Genomic DNA, 8706 nt, shown 5'->3' on the forward strand with positions numbered 1-8706 from the left:
GGGGAGGCAGGAGCCCCTCTGGTGAGCGCACCGGCAGTTACCTTCCCTTCAAATGTGTCTGCTCCATCTCCTGAGCTATCTCTGGGGGCCCTTCCACACTTCACTCCAAGACTTTCCCAGATGGCTACTCTGCAACCCAGATGTTGTTTATTTATTCATTTGTCACTTTAAAAGGAATAAGACCAAGGAGGGAATAGAATGAGAGGTGTGCGTTCTGCCAAGGAAAAAGAAGGGTGTCAGTTTCCAGCCTGTGCATTTCTGAGGTCGAGAGGGCCTTCACGAACTGTTGCTCCTCTCTCAAAAGAATATCCCCCGTTCTTTTTCTGCTAGAAGGCTTCTGCTTGGCAAGGAGCTGGGCTTTAGAAACTCCATTTCTAAAAACATGTCATTGTTGTGGGCACTCAACAGGAGGTATTTATGTGTGGTGCCTGGGATACTTCTCTCTGCTAATGATGAGGTTAGTAACAAGCCGGTTTGTGACAGCCTGTGGTAGCAATCCATGAATGCCTCTGCAATGCCGGGGCGAGGTATGACTCTGCTTCTGGCTGTTCCTCCATCGGGTTAAAATACGTGTTTGTAGCCATGCTAAGGTGGCTACATGCCGCATGAAAGGTATGTAGTGCCACTGCATTTTCAGGGACCTGTTTCAAAGGCACAGCTAGCAGTCCCCTGCTGACAGCCCCATCAGATCATAGCATCACTCACTGACGTGCAGAGACTCCAGTATTGATGAGATCAGCCTTTTGCAAGAGTTCAAATAATAGCGAGTGAAGAAACCCTGGGTGCAAAAGTTGAAGCATCGACAGCCATCCCTCTGGGGAATTCCAGGCCGTGCAGTTCTCTAGGCCATGCAAGACCTTTTCTACCACACTGCTGTGCTGAGTAATGGGGCTCTGGGAATTGCACAGTTCGTTCAAAATGTTGCTGAAGAGATTGAGGAGAACTGGGGCTGCAACCAGTATCTTTAATGATAATTCTATAAAGACTGTCTCTCCTGTCCGTTCATTCGTCAGGAAGCATTTTTATCGCAGATGTAGCTATTGAACATTTGTCAACCAATACTAAATAGAATAGAAAACCTGGCACTTCACATGCAGCACCCAGTTCTCTCTCTCCCTCCCGAGTGGGATGTAGGTGTTCAAGCAGAGCCTGCAGCCTGTGACATTTTTGTCCGTGGATGCTGTGGTTTGTTTTCTAGGTGGGAAATAGCCGTGTTGCTGTCTGAATGAGCACCTGGCAAAGAGGCGGTTGGGGCTTCCCCTTGGCTGGCTCCCACACAATCTGTAACGGCCACGCTTCTTGTTTTACTTACGGATACAAGGGCTGATGTGCTTGTGTCCTCCACACCACTGATCGCAGCAGCAGCTGGAGTAAATTTCGATCTTGTGGTTAGCAATGCTCAGAGCCTGAAGATAAGTTTTAATTCAGCTTGCAGAAGCTTTTGTTTTGTTGGAAAATTGTTCATATTCATTTGTTGAAGCATCTTCTAGGAAAGCTCACAGGCACTTTCAGGCTTTGACCGGATGGAGCTCATTAACCTCCACCCAAGCTAAATGTCAATTTACATATTAATGTCAGTTTTCTTTTACTTCAGTGTCCTCAGTCACATTTTTTAGAAAATGAAATTCTTAAAATAATTATTAAGCTACAAAATCACAACATTTAAGATATCGCCACCTGGTGTATTTCTCCAGTAGGAGCTATTACATTAGGCACTGCAGACTGTGGGCTTGCTCTCTAGCTGCCTCAGAAGTGAAAGGCGGGCTTTAAGGAATTCTAGAGAAAGTAAAAAAAATTAAATTTGGTAAAAAAGGAATATATGAAAATTCTGGAGAGCATTGAATGGGCCTTTTTTTAACTTTAGATCAGCAGAACAAATCCATCTGTAATTGGTAATTAAAAAGATTAATAGCAGTGAGTAACAATGAAAGAGAAGAGACCGTATTTCACCTTTTGCAGTATATGCACATAGAAGGTAAATCTGTAGGACAAAAAATTAGGAAATTTTTGCATCCATGTAATAAACACACTGAGCTTGCTCCCAAGAGACATCATTAACATTAATTTAAATGTCCTACCCCTTTGGGCAGAGATTTTTTTGTTTGAAAAGGAAATTTAGTGGTCAAAGACTCATGCCATGAGCTAAGTAACAACCAAAAGGGAAATACAAGAAAAGATTTGAAAACCATTTTCCATAACTCTGTTTTTTTTGTGTTGCTTGCATCTTTCTTTGAAGCAGCTTGTGATGCTTGTTCTTAAAGTGGGATTTTTTTCTAGGAATAAAATCTATTTTCTTCCTATTCTAGGAAGACTTTGTTACTTTTATGCAGCATTTCAGAAATAAATTTCCTCAAGCCATATCTGTGGTTTGTATTCCTTTTGAAAGGAATAATTTTACTGTATTTCACTGGTTCTTGGAAAAGTCAAAGCAACATGTTGCCAGGATAAGTAAAAATATGCATGCAGAGCGTCTGAGCCAGCGGAGCTTTAGCACTCATCCAAACAGGAAACAAAAAACGTACCAATTCTTTGGCCTCTAGCAGCTTGTAAAGCGGATGGTTCATATTCATAAAAATACTGGCAACTGATTTTCAGTGTACACAGTGCAGCAAGGAGCCCTGTTTTGACCCAGCCTGCATCAGGAGGTGGCAGTTTCTCTTTTCAATTTCAAAAAAGGAAAACATTTGTTTAACACTAGAATCACTACGGATGGGTGTATTTCTGCTCCTGTGGGACAGCACAAGGGACTTATGAACTCTTTGGTCTTTGAAACCTTCCTCTCAAATACACAAGGTGTGATTTGTTGCTTCCTGTTATCGCGCTCCTTCAGTAGGACCCAAGAGGTGCTAGCATTTGCAGATCAGCGGGTGCTCCCAAAGAAGTAAATCTGTGAGCTCAGCCAAAAGTCATATCTGCACTGCTACCACTTTTGGGCACTGCTTGGGTACATGTGCCCAGAACTAAGAGGAAGCATTCTTGACCGTGGAACAGACTCTTACAGGCAAGGTGAGAGGGGAGGTAAAGTAGCATGACTAAACTTTTCCATTTCTGCCGTTAATAGCTCTGGTCTTGGTCCAGTACCCTGTGATCCAATTTCTAGGTTATGGTGAGTGTATGATACATATTTTTGTCACCTTGGAAATGTGAAAATACTTACTAACTGGCTGAAGAACTTCACGGTGACGGGAAAGTAACTTTTTGTAGCTAGGAGCACCCTGAAGTTTATAGATCTAAGCATGGTAGAAGCTACAGGTGAACTAGCTGCATATGCAGATCAGTGCATTCGTGTAACACACCGACAGCGCCAGCCGCCTGCTCTGTCCCGCACTGAGAGAGCTAACCTTGTGTGCAACTCACTGTGGGTGGTGAGACAAGGCTCACGTTCTGTGTTGCTCTAAGCATCATGCAAGACTGCAGAAGTGGTAAGTGTGCAGAGTTACTTTCTGAATCTTTTCAAATCTGCAAGTGTTTGGTAAACTCTTAGTGTTGGGTTTACTGTAGGTACTTTTAGAAATCTTTGTTTTACTGTGCATCTGTGCGAGTGTTCCAACATTAATGTATGAATACAGTTTGATGAGGGTGTTCTGCAAATAAAAATCACATAGAGACACAAAATGAGCATTAGATAAAATGCAATCAGAAAAATGAACTCCAAACAAGTAAGATGATAGTGCAGAAATGTAAAACCTGTTTTATTTTCAGAGATACCTGCAAAACTGTTGTTAGTCCCATCCAGTGACGGTAGCTGATAGGCAGAGATGCATCTCGGTTGCTTTATCTCAGGAAGGATAGCTACCATGTTCCCAGAAGACAATTCCATGCTGATCTCCAGAACCGATAGGGTTTGGCCAAGCTCCAAATTAATCTCTTATTAAAAAATGCTTATGGCATATAATGTCACCAAAAAAGTTTAACAAATCTCATTTCCCCTTTTAAGTTGTTCTGATGAATACGGTAACTGAAGACACAGGGGAGAAGTCCACAGCCCTTTACAAATCTGAGTCCATTATACATACATTATTTATATCGCAGACTGGGGTGAAATCTTGGTCTGTTGAGCACTGAATTTTTACAGCAGAGTGAAGAGAGATTATTCAAAGCAGGTGTTTCTTGATTGCAGTGCACTAGGGACAATGCTGAGAGCTGAACAGATCCCGCATTTACCCTTTCAGCTGAATGATGCAGTGGTTTACTGTTACTACACAGGGCAATAAAATAAATTGCGTTGGAAAACAAGGCAGGCTGGGTGGCTTTAAACTGCTGAGTTTTGATTGCACTTTGTGTCTTTTAACTTTTGTTTGCTTTCATTTAGGCCTTTATACCAGTGTAATGATACGAAGAGACAAACCTGTTCATTAAAATGGAGATAAACCCACATGTAATGGCTAAAATTCAGCACAACCCTCCAACGTGCCCTCCACTCGGATCATTGGCCTCGTGTGGTATTTCAGCAATGTTCACCAGTGTTGATACCCCACAGCAGGGCTGTTTGCCTCCTTCCCCTGCATATGAAGAAAGGAAGGGAAGAAGAAAGGAAAAATTGAAAAAACAAGTTTTACTCTGTAAATTTTTAAACATCGAGTAAGACTCTGCTTTAAGTACATTTTAATGCATTGCCATAAAGTACTTTCAAATAGGCTGGACCGCCTGAAGTTAATATAATGCAATGAGATTTCTTCTAGGAACACAAAGCGTGCATTTTCTGCCATGCCAATGTGAAACTGAGTGGGGGTTACCTGGCGCGTGTGTACCGATTCTTTTAAAGAAAAGACCTGTATATGACCTGTAGTATTGCTACGCCAATGATGTCTTGGTCTTTTTAATAGGGCATTAATGACTACTCTCAGTGAACAACCTGCCTCTTGGTCGGGTTTTTCATTTGATAGCACATCTGGGTCTTTCTGACAGAATATGAAATCTCTGACTTTAGCCACCTGTTCTATACAGTCAGCCCATGTTTTATCATTTCCAAGTAATACTTGAAAGGGCAGAAAAATACGAAGAAAGCAATCCATGCAGATAAGTCTCTGGAAAACAAGAAAAGGTCATTAAACCTTTTAAAGTTTGGCCAACTAAATCCCAGATCTTACAAGTTAGCCACCAAGATAGGTCACCAAGCTCAAAAGTAAGGAAAAACAAAGTGAAGCAATTTAGCTGCTGCTGCTAATATGGTTTTGGCTTATCTTTGAGATCCTTCTTGAATACCTTTTAATTAATTAAATTACATAAATTCTTTTGAATTGGACTATTATGAGATTTGTTTCTGCCTATTTCAGAAAGAGTTAATAAAGGTGCCACAACAAAATCTACAGGACTAAAAGAAATGAAATCTCTGTTGAAGAGTGGAGAAAGAGCCGATTTCCTCCCACTCATGAGATCCAGCTCTACAGAGGATTTTATCCCTTTTTTTCAGAGCCAGGACAAAAGCTATGCAGGTTTTAGCACTATTTAAATACTTGGCACTTGCATACGATGTGATTTCAATATGTTGTAGTAAAAGGCATTTTGAGAAAATAAAAGCATGATTTTTACATGTGTGCTTCTAACTTGACTAAAAATTTCTGGAAGTAGTATCGTGACTGGCATGAGCTCTCTCTTAATATGCTGAGGTCTTCAAACAGAAGATACATTTGTTAAACTGCATATGTGATCAAATCCTGAAAATAATAAAACCGCAATCGTGTCCCATGTGGAACTTTACTGTCTAGAAAGGAAGATGAATCAGACCCTATGTAGTCTGCTAAAACCTTAATTATTAAGTTTTTTTAAGTGGACAACACTAATACACTATACCAACTGTTCTAGGAGAAGTGGATATTAACAGCTATGCCCTGCATTAAATAGTACTTTTGTCACAGTGATAAATAAATACTGCAGGGAAAATACACTGCTATTGGCTGTGGGGAAAAAAATGCAACCCTTGTTTCACCCATAAATGAATGTTCTCTTGTAATTTTGAAGGTTTTTTCTTACAGTCCTTACTGAACTAAAAAACATTTTTTTAATTGCAATGTACTACCAATAATTTCCAGATTCCTTTGTAGTTCCTCCACTCTGGTAGTTTACTGTTACACTAGATTTTGTGTAATGTGTCATGGATCCTGCTACTTGCTTTAAAGCAGTTTCTCTTGTATTACCTGAATACTAAGAATGAATGAAAATTAATTTATGTAAGGCTCGCCTCATAAACATGGATGATTTTAAGTAAACATGTCTGATTCCTACAAAATGAAATTTTGAGGTTTATGTGTCATCTCTTAGTTTAACCTGCTGTGAGCTAGTTTTGGAGTGTTAGTATGCAATTATGATAAATGTGGAAAACATACAGTCTGTATAAAGAGCTTTGTATTTGAACCAATATGGTAGGTAATCCTGCTTTGGAGCCAGGGTAAGCTTGATGAAGGATGGGTTTTGAGTGAAATTTCTGGATTTTAAACCCCCACATTATTCTAAAACAGAAAACAAGATTTTCATTAATTAATATTTAGCATTTACAAATTGAGCATCTCTGCCATACTAACTTTAATAAGCTTTCCTTGTTTCCAGGCTGAAGTAATTCAATTATCTGTGAGAATCCTTGCATTCCTTTCATGTCTCATTTGCATTAGATTGTTCATGAAGAGGACGAAAGCTTTCATGCTTGTAAGTCAAGTTCTTTCACCTGAACTGAACTCCACTATTTTCAACTGACTTTTTCCAGAAAAATGAAAACTTAGAAGTAAAGGAGGTGTCAGGACTATCCTGGGTACAATGTACTTAGACAGCCTTGGAAACGAATCCTGCAAGGCTGAATTCTGCAAGGAGCAGGGATGTAACTTCCAGTGCCTCATTTCATTGACCTTTCAAGCTGTTGAGAGTTTTGAAAGCTTTTTCTTCTACCTTGAGTTCTGAATGTCTAAACAAAATGCAAATATACAGCATGATAAGAGGATTACAGGTGCACGTGAGATCACACTATGGCCAAGATACCAAAGCAGTGTTCACTCCTTGTAAGAACTTCAACAGTCTAGGAGTCTTTGGTGCAGGCTGCATTCCAGCCTGTTGAAAGATCCCACTTTTTTTAGGAGAGGCTGCCGGTTAAATTTACTCACGCTGACTGTCCGCACGATGGCATTCAGTTCTGTACTTGCTACAAATATACAGTACATACCTATTTTCTTGGTTTTCATCCCTCTCACTCAGTTCTTGACAAACAGCTTCAAAACTGCCAAGTATAATCTCTTTCACATGCAGCTTTCCTTTTTTCCATTCAGCATTTAATTGAGACCTGGAGCACCAAAGGGTGCAGGGAAATTAACATTCTCATTTGAAGGCCACTGCAAATGCAAGAGCCACCACTTCTGTCCTTGATCTGTCTGGGGAGTATGTCATAGGTGCCCAAGTGAGGTACCTGCAAGCGGCTGGTATGAACACTCTGCATTTTCCCAGTGAAAATTTCCAACTGCATACATCATGATTTGCAGTCCCTGTGTTGAACACCTCTGCTTCTTCTTGCTGGTGGGAAACTGATTCAGCTGAATGCTATATGCCTCAGCAGAGATATCCATTCTCCTCCAGAATCCTCATAAAACATACTGTGAAGAAGACAGTCTCGCACTCTTGGGCTGCAGAGCATAGGATGCTTGCTTTGCTTCATAGTTCTCCTAGTAACAGGAATAGGTCACTGATACCCATCTTCAGCTCCCCAGACACAGGAGGCAGTTGATGTTATCTCAGTGAAGACTATTTAGATCCTACAAGCAATGTTCAGATTCTAGGGAAATGGGACCTATTAGAAAAGAATATTAGCCCTTAATACTAGAGTGAAAAGTGTGTTTAAGAAACACCCACAGAACATGGAGAAAGTGCAAATGAGAGAAAACTCTTCTAGCAGGCACAGCAATCCATATGACAGAGTAGGGTTTTATGCTTAAGAGGCTACTACACGGGCCATCTTCTATAATCTGTAACTGTCAGATATCCAGAATCAATGAAGGCAGGGAAATATGATGAGCTTGAGGCAATCAAAAAAATAATTTGTATCACAAAGCTTAGGAGCTGAGGGCCTGGCACAGTGCACATTTTACATTGCCTCTTTGTCACCTTGTTCTCTGGAAGAGCGGGGTAGATTAGCAGGCAAAGAATATGGGGAAAATATATAAAGGACAACAGGCAAGAAGCCAGAGGTGTGATTATTCCAAAAAGAGAATAAAATAAAAGCAGGAATAAAGGCTGCATGATATAAAAATACTTGGGGTGACAGCTATATCTCAAAGGAAATATAATAGTGAAAGCAAATAATGCTTTCTACCCTGACAGTGTACCTCTCTTCTACTCTGAGCCCAATTGTAACATTTTTTCCTTTGTCTCACTGATCCTTTTATGATAAAGTTCATCTGTTGTAGCTGGTTCCAGGACACTGATTGGAGTAGTGCTTCCAGCAAAATATTTTAATATGTGCTTAATTTGAAATCCAGCTGTAAAGGCGTTACTTGTATGCTTAACATTAAGCATGCACTTAAATGCTTTGCTAAATTAGGCTCAATATTTACATCTTCAGTGTTTCCATGTCCTAATAAGAACTTAATCTTCTAACCACATAAGGCATTACGCTTGCATATTATATGAAACACTACTGCAGGGATTTGACAGTCTAAATTTGGTTGTAAATAAGGAGAATTAATTCAAACCCCATTGGTGTAATTGAAAAGATTCCTACTGATTCCC

The 8706-nt window shown here is 40.2% G+C and overlaps 1 long non-coding RNA gene across 1 annotated transcript; it reads left to right on the forward strand.

Annotated features, from left to right (window-relative positions):
- Positions 1-2479: 2479 nt before the first annotated feature.
- LOC130154338 (uncharacterized) lies at positions 2480-5531 on the forward strand. The gene is made up of 2 exons (XR_008823706.1): positions 2480-3422; positions 4313-5531. It is a non-coding gene; the product is annotated as an uncharacterized LOC130154338 (long non-coding RNA).
- The last annotated feature ends 3175 nt before the right edge of the window (positions 5532-8706 follow it).

This window comes from Falco biarmicus, chromosome 1 (assembly GCF_023638135.1).
Source record: "Falco biarmicus isolate bFalBia1 chromosome 1, bFalBia1.pri, whole genome shotgun sequence".
Classification (NCBI taxonomy): domain Eukaryota; kingdom Metazoa; phylum Chordata; class Aves; order Falconiformes; family Falconidae; genus Falco; species Falco biarmicus.